Below are 15979 nucleotides of genomic sequence, written 5' to 3'. Positions count from 1 at the left end.
CTGCAATACTGAGCAGGCACTGATGGCCTGCTGGTCTATCAATGGATGCCATGCCATATCACCCAGTAACAGAGAGCGTTCACCAGATACATTAATGGGAAACAGATTGTACCACTGAGCGACTGTGCGTTTCTATATCCTCAATGACGATAATGCAATACATTGTGGTGTCTGAGGGTATCTCCCCAGTCCATCCGTGTACGCGGATCAATATGTCCCAGTGACCGAGGGACCACCACGTACCTATGAACAGGAAACAATGCCATATCAGTCAGCCACTCTGAGCATTTCAGTGTCCATCAAAGATAATGCAATACGAATTAATGACATAGGGCCTCTTGATGGGTCCATCGGTGTATACCGATCAATATGCACCAATGACCCACCAATGGGAAACCATGCCATATCAGACAGTGACTGAGTGGTTCAGCATCCATCACACAGAACAATACAATGCCATATATTAACAGAGGGCCTCATTGGTCCGTCATTGTGGACATAGCTACATGCCCTAGTGACTGAAGGCTTACCACTTCTATATTAGTGGTGAACAATGCAGTATTAGCCATGCACTACGGGGGTTTCTATATCCACCAACAATAGAAGTGCACCACCATCGGGTGACATAGGACAGATGCAGGTCCATGACCGCAGATACACCTACTTGTCCGAGTGATTGAGGGCAAACAACATATCTACAGAAGATAAGCAAGCAATACAGTATCCTCCAGCAAACAGGGCGCTTCATATAACATCAAGTGATGGAGGGCCACTTAGCGGACCCCTCAGTGTAGAAACAGCAATATGGTGCAAATACTGAGGACTCATCCCATAGTCACCCAAGAAAACCATACACACTGACAGAGCATCTAACATATTCAACAATGCAATATCACCCAGTTTCCAAGGGTGTTATTTATTTTTTCATCAATTACAAAAAATGCTAAACTATTCAGTGTCAGACTGCCCCTCACCAACCCATCAGACACCGCAATGTAACCTAGTTACTGAGGGCCTCCTATACATCCATCAAAGAAGACACTAATGCATCGCCTTGTGACTGAGAGCATCCACGATTCCCACCAATGACAACACGTAAAATCCCATTCAATGACAGATGAGTATCAATGGAGACACGGCTATACTATGGAGCAATGCGGGATGTCATGCATATTCATCAATTGAGACTCACCTGGGTTAATTAATATATGACAGCATCCTCCATGTCCTTCAGTGAGGGACCAAATGACTTCGGGTATCCACAAATCAAACGCTACAGAACTATTTTATCTCTAAGAGTTACAAGCAAACTCCTCAAAGGAGTCAGTGACTCAGGAGCACGTTAACCCCTTTAACGAAAGCTTATAGCTCTAACTATTCAATTGGGTTCCCAGCAATTTTATCAATGGAGGGCCATCACTTAGGGCTCCCACCAATGGAAATCCATATAGCACAAGCCAATCACTAGGCTGCAGCCACCAACCCCATTAAAGCAAGGCTGATGATAGCGGTCACCACGAAACTATGAGCCCACACCACTGTCGGATGCAAAAAAAAAAAAAATCAAAATGAAGGTTTCCAGCATACCCCAGATTGCTGGCTTCACACTACAAGAAAACCCAGGCAAGATTAAAAGGTGACACAGGAGCTCAGACAGAGAAACAATGCCAAGGAATTGCAGAGAGATGAAACCATGACCAGTACTTTTGTGTTGCGTGATTTAGCGCTACTCCAATAAACAGATCAACATGCATTGCACGAGCAGTCTCGCTCAGTTGACCAATATTAAAACGAAGCATCCTGAAGCAGTGGCCCGGCTGTTGGTTCTAAACTGGTCTTCCATTTGAACCCAGGCCTAAACTAGTCTGGTGCAAAGTTGCTCATATGTAGACCAGTCAGCTGGACCTTCTCTGAAGGGGTGTGTCTCTAAGGGCTTTTTTTTCAGGAAAAAGTCTTTGTCAGGGCACTCTGGTCTCATCCACTAACTACAGAAGGGCACCACGAAACCATGCGGTTGGAGAGGCCCAGAAAGGCAATAACAGCCACAATAATCTATCCCCCACCCCCCCACCCGCAGTCCAATACTGAAATCCAGCACTTACCTTCCGCCTATCCCAGGATGCCCGCGCCGCGCCTGCGCATTGCAGCGCCTCCTCTGCAATTTTGTCGGGAGCTCCAAGCCACGGAATAATTTCCTGGAAACAATGGAAACGTGATAAAGGTTAGATAACGTGCATCCACCCCTTGCCTTCAACCGAGCGAGCAGAGAAGCGCATTGCTCCGGAGCCTTCCCCTCTGTTCCTACCGCCTCGGCCATCTGGGCTGGGAAAATAATTTGTTTTTCAAATTGCTGTGGCGCGTGCAGCAGGGCTGAGCAGAACAAGCCTAGCGTGAAACGGGCTCCACACCTTCCAAGAAACATTCAATGCGCTCGCCGAACAACTACTTTTTGGGCGATTTTTGTGTGCGATTGCGGCAGCGTGTTGCGTCAATTACGTAATGACAGGGTATGCGTGACTGTGTGGATGGAAACCTCCCTGGCGAGCTCAACCACTCGTCGTATCACGCAACCTTCAAGGTGCGGGACAGTCCATGGGGAACACCACCCACCGCTCGAGGGCAGAGCGTGGTGCAAGCACCTCGCAGAGTGCAGTCAATGGGCAAGGACGCTCAATAACTGAAACATAGCACTGCTTTTAGTTTAAAGCACTTTTAATAGGCGAGGGCTGTCACTTTGTAACAGCCAGCATGTACTATGGTAAAGTGCGGGGGGGGGGGGGGGGGGGCTCACCTTTTAGGTTTCCATTTCATGCTCCACGTAGACCGAACCCATGCAGGCAGACATTCACAAATACCCACGCGGATGCGAGCGAGCAGTCCCGCCCTTTGCAAATGCAATATGAAAACAGAGATTCACACCTACATGCACACACACACATATATACATATATACATACATGTGCGTCCGAATGCCCATGCTAAGGTTTGCCCCATGAGTAAGGCGCGCTACCACACAGATTCCGAGATTCGCGAAGCCACAATCACAGGTTCACGACCTGACGAGTGTACCTCCGGTACAGAGACATCGCAAGAGGGAGAGATCCGCAAAAACACAATATCACCTGGTCATGTAAACAATGACAAATCACGTTCAGGCTGGCAATGTAGGCAAACTCAAAGTTACAGCTCAGCAAACACACACGTGGCCGCACAGACACACACGTGGCCGCACAGACACTCACAAACACGGAAGCTACGATTTGATCCATCAGGCGCACACACAGTATTTAAATTGGTACTCGCAGACACACGCAAAGTACATGATCAATGGGGTCAAGAACACAGTATAAACACACCCAGCCACCCTGCACATACCAGTATTTGCAGGAAAAAAAATATAGACTGAAAAAATTGCAAAGAATCATGGGAGGAAGAAGACTTGTTTACATGGGTCAAGAACGTTTTTATTGAAAGGTGTGCAGTATCCAACACCCAGTTGCATATCTAGCGTTATGCACAGAACACGTCTTGATGCACAGCAAAGGCCATCTCTAGCACCCTTAGAGACAGTTGTAACATGAGCCTCTCTTAACCACTTCTAAACACATTTGGCAAAATACGGTTAGGCCAGACTGAACGTCTGTAGTAAGATATGTAGAAAGACGAAGAGAGAAGGAGTAGAGCACGAAAAACACAAGAGCATATTTGTTGAGTAGAGGTGGTTTGGGTCCCAAAATGACTTGTCTCATGAGGTGCACCATGGAACTTAGTCTGTTCTCAATAACTGGCGGCCACTGCCCCAATTTTACATATCATATATATCAGAGTAAGGATTTCTGTTTAGTGCTTAGCAAAAAATAGAGAAACCTGTGCTTCCAGGGAATGATCATGAGCAAAAAGCCCATGAAATTGTCTGTTTCCATTATTTAAGACGTAAATAAATGCAGATAAAAAAATAACATTCATATATTCTTTAACCCCTTGAGTGCCCCGCCCTTTCCCCGCCCTGTGCCGGCCCTTTCATTAGCGGGCGGGGTTCATGACGAGATAGTCTCGTCATGGGCACAGCGCAACCGCGGCCCATGACGAGACCATCTCGTCATGGGCACTCAAGAGGTTAAAAAAACGATGACACGTTATGAAAAGTGTTGACAGTATAATGCAGTCATCGAATCAACCATGATACACAAACAACCATAATATTAATGACTATTCATTCCCTGCTGCGAACCCGGAACACTTATCACACAGCCTAAAAGTGCACGCCACTCCCAGGGATGGAAAGCAAAAGACACCCAAATGATGGAGGGAATGCGGAACAAATCAAACATTCACCCCCAGTCAAGAGATCTGGGTTGAATCCAGCATCCTTCTTTAGCTCACTTCACCACCTCAGTTTAGACCCAGCCATATGCAAAACAGTCTTGACCCTGTGCCTCATGGGAAGAGTCTAGCCCGAACTGCCAAGCCTGGTCATACCTGGACCAGAAACTAGCATACTGGGACCGGTTTTGGTGCATAACCCCTCATCAGCCAGGCTAGCTTGAATCTAGTGACGCAGTGAGCATGGGACCCACGTCTGGGCATACCTGGCGTGCTTACAGCAAAAAAGCAAAAGACACACAAACGATGGACGGAAGCAGAAGGGATGGCAGCACTGGAATAAATGACTGAGTTCCCCACCAATACGACCGTGATTGGACCTTGGCTCACTTATAATCTGTGCAGTGCAGAGCTTCAAAACCTATTCATAGTTACAAATAGGGAAGGGAATGTATGAGAATGCAAAGATAGTACTCGCGTAATCCCAATAGCGCCAATCATAGGGGCAGGACTTTTAGAGGAAAAAGATGTGAGCTGCAGGCTCTTCTTGCAGAACAGCAAAATGAAATGCAATGACCCCTATTAAATGCGCCGCTGACACCTGCACCTCACGTGCTGCTGAAAGGAATCAATACATACTGACAGATCGCAGGCAGACCAGGTTATATGGATTCAGGAAAGATGCGTTCAATGGCTGACCATAGGGAAGAGCACGCACAAGCAAGGTCTTCCAAAAGGCCAAGTCAAAAAGGATCACCCCCTGTGATGTTACAAGTAGGTCAGTGAAGTTTGAATTGCAACAGCGTAATTCTCGTCATTTTGGGAATTTCGCATTACACTTGTGAGGCAATATTCCCAAAGTTATGCCACATTACATAATTAGGCTCCATTTTCAGCAAACATCACATGCTATAATAGAATACTAAATTATAGATCTGCATTTTCCATAATACACAATTTTCTGGAGATTTCATTTAATTACACAATTTCCTTTAATTGCTCGAATTTCGCACACCACTAACCATAAGGCGTTACAAACAGAGGTGTAGAAAACTTCACAAGCCACAAGAAGGGGCATCACAGTGCTTTTACCATTAAAAAAAAGGTACTGAATCATATAAAGTTGTAGATCCCTACTAAAATACATAGGAATCCGCTATTAACCGCTTCCAGATTTGACTTCCGTTCTGGAAATACTGCTTTTCGTATAGGTTAGCCTGCACCCCTCAAAAATACAAGTGACCAAGAACAAAGTAATGAGGACATCCTACCAACATACGGTGAGCTTTGGCAAGATGTCGGGTCTTCTGTCTCTTTTACCGAGTCTATGCTCCCTAAATCAAGGCCAGCATTAGTTGATACTGAAGAAGTAACTTACATTGCTACAGTGAGGGGGAAGACCACAGGCTCTTGCAGGAGACCGAAAGATCATAATGGGTACATTCTAATCAGTCGCAAGCCCCAGAGTAAATTGATTTAGGACATCCAAACTGATGTATTTAACTTGTAAAATGATATAAAAGTACAAAGAAAGTACATTAAATGGAAGGAACAATATACAGGATATTAAAGGGAATCAAGTCTAGTAGCCAAGAACTAAAATATTATTTCACGAGAATTAAAATTCTTTCTGGTGTTGCCCAGGAGGCATGAAAGAGCCCTAGAAAGGAGGTAGTGCCCCGCTGCTCCAGGGCGCCATCTTCCCGCAAATGCATATCAAAGTGATTCAACGAAGAGCACACTGGAGGTGAATCTAATAATGATGATTTCCAGAGCTACAAAAGTGGTCCTGACAATCTCACCACTGAGCAACACTCCTGCCACTCAATCACCACACGCAACAGACACGCCAAAAGGCAGCACTAGCCATTCAGAACCCACTAACACTTAAAAATCCTCCTTGTCAATAAAGACTGTTTGAAAAAGAAAGAAAGAACCGTCTTCCCGCCTTCTCTTAACTTGTTTAGGGTGCAGGGAGATAGAAAGACACCATGTTTCACGTTACTTACCATTCAAGAGAAGACACTTTCAAGATGCATGCTCTGGTATGATATCCTACTTTTTGAATAAGTCACAGTTTAGCCTTAAGCACTTAGGCTTGCAAAGTATATATTAAGCAGCCTTTATGGGAAAAAAAAGTTGGTGTCACTCAAAATCGAAACTTAGAAATTTCCAGCTAGCTCATCGATAAAAGCCCTCACCAGGAGAAATTTGGTGGGATGGCCATTGCAGGAAAGGCTGTAAAGATAATGCAATTACACAGCCTCTTGCAGCGTGCTACACCCTCTGACCTCACAATTTTTCCAAGATTGAGACTTGCAGACCCTCAGTTGCTGAGCAGACAGTAAAGGCAAGTAGATTGAGAGAGTGGGGGGGGGGGGGGGGGGGAAGACTCAACACATAATTCCTGCCTCTACTGTTCCAGTATAAAACAAGCATTGGCATAGCCAATAGGTCTCGCCTTTAGGACCTTATAAGTGTTTAGCCATGCAACAGTTGCTTAACTAAACACTTATAAGGTCCCAAAATCGAGACCTATTGGCTATGCCAATGCTTGTTTTAACTGCTGCAATCTATTGAAGCCTCACGGAGAACATCAAAGCGGCCGTGAAAGTGATCGCGATCAAACATCAAAGCGGCCGCGAGGCCGCGAAAGTGAAAGTAATGGCGGTAAAGCGCGACGCGCGCGCCCGCGCACATGCACTGTAGCTCTAGGCTGGCCTGGTAGCACTTTTTGGAGCCCTCACAAAATGTCTCGCCAGACCAGCGCATGCGCTGGGTCAGGCGAGACCTAAAAAATGGAGGTACCATGCATTAATAGGTTAGCTAAAGGTTAGTGAGATTATAAATGTAAAATAGCCACCTTCTAGGATGAGGGGGGGTCTCGGCTGCATGATCCCATTTGGAAGCAAAACATGTCTAATGACCAAACTAAAAGCAGTACAAGATGTCAGTGTTGAAGGGCTACTGAAAATGGCCTAGAGTCCTTGCCCGCCTCAACATCCGGTACAGTCTAAGGTGTCCATGGCGGGTCTAGGACAATGAGTGGTAATCGAGGAAAGATGCAGGGAACAAGTGAATGCGGCAAGGACGACAAACCCTGCAACCGAACACATTCACTAACTAGTCTTCACCTCATGTCCTTCCAACCACCAATACATCACAATTCGCTCCTAAGCAGCCATTAGTAGTTTGCAGGCTGTTTTCTACAACTGGAGCAATTATTTGTGGTGCTGTGGTCGATGAGGACAACTGCATGCTGGGAGGCAATATTTCCCAAAAAAGCCATAGCACCTTCCACTGGGAAAGTAAGAAAATCTAATCCGGAGTGAAGCTACTGCATTACCAGATCAGGGATTTCTTGCAATTACAGGAGACAGCCTGCAAAAAGCAGGCAGAGATCCACTGGCCATGGAAGCGAGGTGGACCTGGGGGTAGGAAACGCGAGAAATCAATAGGATAAAGTATTCAGTGCAGCGCGTCCCTAGCTCTCAAAGAAAAAGACAAGGATTTGCCGGAGGCCAAACACCATATAATTAAGACAATAAATGCCCTGCCTTCTTCAGTAAGTCTCTGGCAATCTTCAATATTGCAGCGTTTGGTTTCTCCATGAAGGAGAACAGGAAAACACTAGAGAAGCGGTACTTCCTAAACACGACAAGATCAGAACATGCGTCACGAGATTAAATCTCAAAAATGGCAAACTTTCAGCACCAATCGTTCCGTGGTTGGTAAATTTTAATCAATTAAATTTGGTAATATGAACCATTCTTACTTAACAGTAAGTATAGAGAGGAACAACGTCAGTACACACAGCTATTAAACAAACAAATAAAGTTACTCATACTATCATGAACACCTTCCAAGCACAACTGCAAAAAACATTCTCAGAATGCTGTAGCCAACACCAATGGGAAGTGTGTCACCAAGAAAGCCACTAGCATTCCGAGCAAACAGCAATTTAAAACAATTCTCCAATGAGGTTGTACAATGTATCTGTCCAAAGAGGCAATATACCGGCATAGAGCCAGTTCTACATATTTATTCACAGAGGCCAACATTCAAATGCAAGAAGCCGGTTACCATACTCTGAGAAATGGACAAACAAAAATGGCCACCAAGAGCCTGTCCAACACATTCAAAGCACGCTCGCAACACACGTTCTAAAGAGGCATCTCTCACGGTGCTGTCCGTCTCAACCATGCTCAGGTTTCATCCACTGATAAAGGCCAAGACAGCTAGTACTGACCACATTGAGGGTTACCGGATACAATGCACACCCAGGCTTCCAATGGTTCAGCCCGGTGAACTTGAGACTGCAAAATGGCCGCCCTGTCTTCCAAACAAACAGAAAGTGCATTCAATTATTGATGCCCATTAAACAGAAGGAAAAAATTAAACAGCTCCCGGATTTTTATTAATCATTAATGCAGTTTCCAATGGAGCATTTTTTCCGCCGGGTTTCTGTTGCCGCTGTCGCATCATATTGCAGCGTGGCATGTCTTTAAAAATAAATAAATAAATACACGAGGCTCAGTCCTGCAGGCCTTCTGCAACGGGGCCGGAGAGGGGGGGAATACATTCTAGGCCAAACTGTAACCTTTGGCAATTAAAGCGGCAGTACAATCCATTAAAGGCAGGTGAATGAAGGGGGAAGAAAAACTGGGTTGTCAGATAGGAGGCGAATCGATGAGGCAACATCGATTGGCTACTCTGCGAGCTTTGGCTGCTGCATTCACGAGCTAATACAATCACACCGTAGGCAAAAGATAACGCAGGTCGATGAACACTTGCACCATATTTCTGGCTGTGAGGGCGCTCCGGGTTCCGGTTAGGAAGATTATTAACGATCCCCCCCCCCCCCCCCCCCCCCAAAAAAAATAGACACGTTTGCATGATGCATGTTTTAATGTATAGATCAGACTAACGTGCGTGCGTCGTGCCCCTTTTGATAGGAGAATCTCTCGTTATGTTGCCGAACCCTTAAGTGAAAATGCAGAAAGATGTTTTGCAATTTGCACCCTCTCAAATAAGGGTATGGTGCCAGCTCTGCTGTGTTTAGTTTTTTTGTTGTTGTAAAAAGAGACAGTGTGCCACACGAGATCCTTCTACAAATGTAAAACGCTAGGAGCATGCGCTCTAGTGCTGGTGAACAGACCTTCTCTGGTGAGAGGGGCGAGTGCAGAGAGTACTCAACTGAATGCCAGGCTGAGCAGCTGTCCCCACGGCTGGGCATTCGATTCAGTGACAGCGCGCGGTAGGTCAAGGGGGGCGTCCGGGTAAGTTGAGAGCAATGAGTGAAATAAATCGTGTTACACGGCGAAGGAGGGATTAGCAGCAAGACAGAATGTTACAGGATAGAAGAGATAGTAGAAAGTGAAAAGGGGACGTCGAGGAAGGAAGGCGTCATAGGGAAATAGGACCAAACAAGACAGAAAGGAGTGGAATGGTAGAGTCTGGAAATGCCAGAAGGGCAGACGAGGAAAGGACACAGGAAGAAAGGGAGCAGAGAAGGGCGCAAAGGCAAGTGAACGGGACAAATGTGAGGGAAGGGAACAAAGACGAGGGGAGGACACCCTGATGATGGAAGGGGAGAAAGACGACAGAACGCATGATGGTTCCAGTCCCAGATGATGCATTGGCCACAGAGGACGTATGGAAATACAGACAATCATAGTGATCAGCATTGATATAAAGCAATCACAGATAACCGGAAGGGTCACAGAAACTAGATCATAAATGTTGGAAAGGATAGTAGGCAAAGGGTGTGACGGTAATTGACAGAGGACATCTTATGCAGTGTTAAGTTTGCGTCACTTTCCGAATTAGCCTGGGAGTATAGGTATTTCTGTAACATGATTATTGTCTTCTAGGAGCGTCTCCCGGATACACCCCTCTTTCGGTGGCCATGTTACCGTCATCAATGAAATATGCCAACAAACACAATTAAAGACACAATAAAAACAAGCGCCATGCCAGAGTGAAAGACATTTAGCTTCAAGGGTTTGACAAGAAAGACACTCTGTTGAGAAGGCACAACGAGTCTTGGACAACAAACAATTTCCTTTGAGATCCCTACAATACTGCATGAAAAGAAGTGTTAAGCCGATACACCAACGTTATAAAGAGGGACCTCCCTTCAGGGTGGGGAGCACACCTTCTCAGAGGGTAGAGGAGTCTCCCCTTTGGAGGAAATAAATTGCCTCCACAATGAAATGGAGATTAACTTTCTCTTTCCCCATTAGCGGGAAGGACAAGCCCCTTCACAACGGCAGCAAGGAGATGTCTAATCGAGCAAAAAAGGAGTGTCTTCAATGGAAGGAAAGAGGGGCATCCCCAAAAGCCAATGAAATGAGTGCCCAAGCACGCGCGACGTTTCCACAACTAAGACAAAGGTGTGCCCCAAGAAAGGTGCGAATGAGCTACCTACCAAATCAAGAGAGTGGATAGAACCTGACAACAGTGGTAAAGTTGGTTTGGTCACAAATGACAGTTGACGGAAATACCACAACGACATGACAGAGGAGTGTCTCTGATAGGCCAGATAGAGGCCACATCAATGTTTGAAGAGCAGCACCTCCTCTTGAAGAGATCGCTTAGGCAGACATCTCGAAGAGCAGAAGAAACATCAGTCTAACGGCAGTAAAGCGCCATGCTCCAACAGAGGTAGATATCTGCCTCAGGAAAGCAAGTGCCCTGAAGCAGTCAAGCATTCTCGCGTATGATGGCCGAAACATCCCACCGACAGTGCCTGCACTGTTCTCGAAGACTTCAGGCGCCTTGCCCTAAATGAGGCAGCAGTCAAGAGTGCCAAATCAACAACTGGAACTCTCCCAAGCGTTGAGAGGCGCTTCAGATCATGGTGAGCTCTATGCATTAAAAAAGACACACAGAAAAAAAGCTGAGAGCAGAGAGAACCGATCCGCTGGGGTGCTGTACAGCACTGGGGCTCTAGGATGGCAGCCCTTGTGAGAGCTGCGCTCACCGGTGCTCGGCTTTCACCTGATTATAAACAAAATATATGCACCAGCAGGCGGCATAATATCACAACATGCAGAGATACAAACACAGCCACTGTATGGATACATTCAGGCAGAACATTTCTGAGCAGTTGGTGGAAATGACAGCGTTCCTGTGGGCAAAGGTGATAAAAACGTGAATATTTCATACTGGCGGATCACACTGCTGGGCCTCGGGGGACTGGAGCAATTTGAACTGGCATCAGCAAATGCATTTCCCATCTTCAGCTGCCTGTATAATGAGCTGTGTGCGACTGCCAATCATCTCCCACGGCCCCGGCCTGCTCGGCAGCCAAGCTGCTCCGCTCGCCAGAGAGAACACAAAACACACAAGCCACCGCTGCCTGCCTGCCAGCCAGAGCATCTGCACTCACTGCCAGCCCCCACCTGAGCCACCCAGCATCGGCTCCAACATAAATGTGTGTGTAGCAGGCGAGTATGGGCGAAGTGCATGTTTGTATGTGGTGAGAGTGTGACGCTAGCGTCTGTGTGGGGTAGCATGCAAGCATGGGGGCTGCATATGTGTGGTTTGGTTATAAGGGAAATATCATCATGCAGAGGCGGCTCCTCCGTAATGGCGGAGGAGCTTTGCCCTACTGCCAGCACAGGATAAATAAAATGATTATAACACGGCGTTAATATCGTTTTATTTATCTCTGTTGGAGTTACTTACGTCCGACCGGAGGGGCACCCGGGCCAAGGCAGGGAGGAGTACTCCATATGTGTTTGGCCTGCCATTTTAGGCCAGAGAAACGCACATAAGCTCTTATGTTTCTCCAACCCGGCTGTATTGTGCAGTTGGAGAAACCCCACAGGCTCCCAGGCACCGTCTGAGCGTCAAACTAGGCCACTCAAACCAATCCTGGCAATGCGCTCATGCTAGAGAGCAGCGTCTGGATTGGGTAGGCAGCCTGTGCCCTTAGGCCCATCCACTTCCAGCTTCCGGGATGAGAGGAGCAGGAGGAACAAGGAAGCCAGCAGCGAGAGCAGAGCGCAATGGAGCAGCTGGCAAGTGGTTTTTATTTATTTATTTTATTTACCAACCTCTCCTCTCCCCCCAACCTACTGGTTTTAATCGGTGTCAGCCGCCACTTGGTACATGTGTGGACTATGCCATTGATGGCCAAGTGTAATGGTGTGGATCCATCACAGTGTGGGCTGTGTGTATGGATCGAAGGGCACGGCACTGGAGGGATGTGTGTGTGTGTGTGCACGTGTGTTTGCGCATTAAGATATTTCAGTAGGAGCGGAGCATGAGCAGCACAGTGTTTCCCTACCGTGTACAACCGGTGAGAACGCTGCGATACTATCACCGGATACGGAGGCTGGACACAAACAGAGGAGCTGGCACTAGATGGACTATAGCCTGTAAATGGCACTGCTCAGATTTAGGCCCAGTTAGCGGTGCAGAAACTGTGGAGGGTGGGTTTGAGTGAGTGGTGCAGGCACTAAAGTAGGAAGGGCCTATTACTGACACAGGCACTGCAGGCAGTAGCTCGGGTTTGCCGGGCAGGCGGTAGTGGAGGTCTTCAGTTGGTGGTGCTTTCACTCGCGAGGGGGCAGTTAACAGGCTTCCAGTGGTCAACATCTTCTCTTCCTCAGCCCTTGAGAAAGGCAGAAGACTTCCTTATACAATGCCCGAACATACATTTATTTGAACCGTGCAGTGCCCGGATTTCCGCCAAACGTAAAACTTATGTGTAAGTCATACGCCTACAGATGGCGTATTAATGCATATACTTTTTCTTTAAACACTGCTGCACCAATGAAGACATTGGACTTCGACTGATGGGAATTTCGTCAGGGTATAGTAGAAGTTTCCGGTATTAGTCTGCACGTGCCAAATACTTGATTGTCAGAAGTATTACTGTTTTGTATAAAGTATTTCCTTTTAGCTACAGAGTATGGGAATACACCTGTGCTGTTGCAATTGGTGTGGTTTTAATTGTTGGTTCACATGCCTTACATCTGCCGCACCTAAAATGGCCTATTATGGGAGGCAAATTCCATTGTGACAATAGATCCGGAGGATTGGGTGCTTTTACGAGGCCTCTCACGCTTTTACCTTTCTTAAATGCATACATTGTTTTTTTCTTTCGTGTCAAGGTCATCAGAAACCAAGTCCCAATGTCTTTAGAATTTTTTATCTCATTATTAGGGGTACAGAAATTAGTTACACATATCTTTTGTTTGGTGTGGTCTCTTTTTTCTTTAGGTTCTTGCGAGGGTTCTCGTGGATTATACCAGGCCCTTTTTCTGGAAAGTTTCAAATGGCCCACAGTGTTACCCTCTCTCGTGTAGTCACTTTAGGAGGGCTTACGATTCCATAAAATAATATGCCCTATGGGAAGATTTCCTCCTGATCCTCAGGATTTGGCCGTGAGGACGATTATGGTATACATTTCTCGGGTGGCGGCTGGTGCATCTTAGCAATGTCTTACGTTCACTTTCCTGACAAAATTGTGTGTTATACAGCTGTCCATTCACAACCTTAATGCTGATGCCTAGAAAATTAATTTCCTGTCTGCTCTGGGCTATGATGTCTTCAGATCTACTGTTAAGCCATTCACAGAATCAGCCACGGTCTGTTTCATTGCTTGTCCAAGTCATCAAGACGTCATCTATATATCTTTTCAATAGCGGGATATTCCCTAGGAAAGGGATTATCATTTGTGTATTATATAGGTGCATTCACATTGTCCATGAAAAGATTGGCTAGAAACAGGGTCAAATCCTGCTCCCATTGAAACGCCCATCGTTTGGTAATAATAGTCACATTGAAAGACAAAAATGTTTATGTCATGGCAATTTTAAGTAGGTTGACAATAAAATCAATGGGGACATGAAAAGGCTGTACCCTAGATCTAAAAACTCTCCGATTACTGATAAAGCAGGCTTGAGTGGGATGTTGGTGTAGAGCAAAGCAATGTTCATGGTCACAAGAACTTGACTTGAGGGCTCAAAAGTATGGTTTAATGACTTCCAATGTATCCTTTATATGCGATCTAGTAGTGTATACTCATGGTTTCAAGAAAAGATCAACATATTTACATAGAGGTTCGAAAATGGACCCACAGCCTGATATTATTGCATATACTTTTTCCTTAGACACTGCTGCACCAATGAAGACATTTGACTTCGAGTGAAGGGAATTTCGTTAGGGTGTAGTAGAGGCTTCCGCCATTAGCCTGAGGCCAAATATTTAATTGTCAGAATTAGCCCTGCTTTATATAATGGATTTCCATTTCGCTACAGAGTATTAATATGTACCATATATGTAAGGAACCATACAGCAGTATAACTTGATGGCCAGACTCTACAAAGTATGTGGGTTTGGATCACATCACTGAACACAACGGTGGATAGAAAGTTTGCATTGATCAGTGGTGAGTGTGTATAAAACTGTCACCCAGTCTTGAGGGGAAGCCTCCAGCCCTCCCACACTTTCTACTGCTGCAACACAGCTCACTCTACTGTGACTACATTTCTGTCTTTGCTCTGATCTGGATTACTGTTATGTGCATTGGACAGGTTTGCATTACTCTTCCACTGCACTATCCTAGTTGCAATGATCCTCTCAGCTACTTCAAAAAACCTGTGGACAATGTTTGAATCTCTCGCCTCCCAGAGTACAGGGATCAAGAACAGTGATCTTGAATGCTATATTTACGTATGTACGACAGGATGCTACGGTATCATATTCACTGGAAATACTATTGTGAACAGATGAAATGATTGGATCAATATCTATCAAATATTACTAAAAAAAACCCATAAAAATTGCATCTGCAAGTCCATTTACAACCCAAAACCCAAATGTAACTGAAATCCACAGTTTACGGTTAACTTGGCAACCATAAGAAGCACTCCTAAACTGATAACACCACAAACTACATCAACTGTGACTAAAGCCGCAAAAGATCCCCCTTTTTCAAAATAAACAAATGATTAAGCCATCAATGCCTACCAGCAGCCTTTTGGAATGGAAGCATCTCTAAGACCACTGGAGATTTACATCAACTAAAAGAATTATATATTTGGAGTAAAGTTCTGTCTTCATGCTAACAAAGAACTGAAATCAGAACAGCCATCACGCTCACATTTCACGCTCACAACATTTTGCTAGAAACTAAGACCTGGCTCTTCCACTGATGCCCCTGACCATCCGCACCTACTCAGCGCCTGGAGACCCTCACGTGTGATTAGTCCACGCACTACAAATCCTTTTACATTACATCACAACTTGTGTTTAATCTCATTCAACAGGAAACAAAAGCTTTGTGACTTAAAATTGAAAGGCTATTTTTGCATTGTCCACACAACACTGGTGTACCCTTGAGCAATAATCGTGAAACTGACAATGGATCACGTGAAAGGAAGGAGCAAATGGTCCATCAAATGTCACTTAGATTCATGAAATGTACCCAAAGTTTTTAATTAAATAATAAATTATGTTTGCAATAAAAAAGACTCACTCTACTATAACTATACAGTGGCCAGCATTAACTGCAATATATTACAGACAAGCAAACATACTCTTACAAAGCAAGTGCAAATGTTTATCTCGTGGCAATGAGAATAAATATGACTCTATAAAACATGTTATTGCCAACAATTATATTAAGTCACACAAACAC

The 15979-nt window shown here is 45.4% G+C and overlaps 1 protein-coding gene across 5 annotated transcripts in view; it reads right to left on the bottom strand.

Moving 5' to 3' along the window:
- Positions 1-15979, bottom strand: part of ZMIZ1 (zinc finger MIZ-type containing 1) — a 506199-nt gene that overhangs the window by 385047 nt on the left and 105173 nt on the right. For all 5 annotated transcript variants that reach the window (XM_085604895.1, XM_085604940.1, XM_085604876.1 and 2 more), the window contains exon 2: positions 2103-2195. The gene's annotated coding sequence lies outside the window, so the exon portion shown is untranslated. The remainder of the gene's footprint in view (positions 1-2102; positions 2196-15979) is intronic.

Source organism: Triturus cristatus, chromosome 1_2, assembly GCF_964204655.1.
Source record: "Triturus cristatus chromosome 1_2, aTriCri1.1, whole genome shotgun sequence".
In the NCBI taxonomy this organism is placed as follows: domain Eukaryota; kingdom Metazoa; phylum Chordata; class Amphibia; order Caudata; family Salamandridae; genus Triturus; species Triturus cristatus.
The sequence above is the reverse complement of the archived record's forward strand: the minus strand, read 5'-3'. Positions and strand labels throughout refer to the sequence as shown.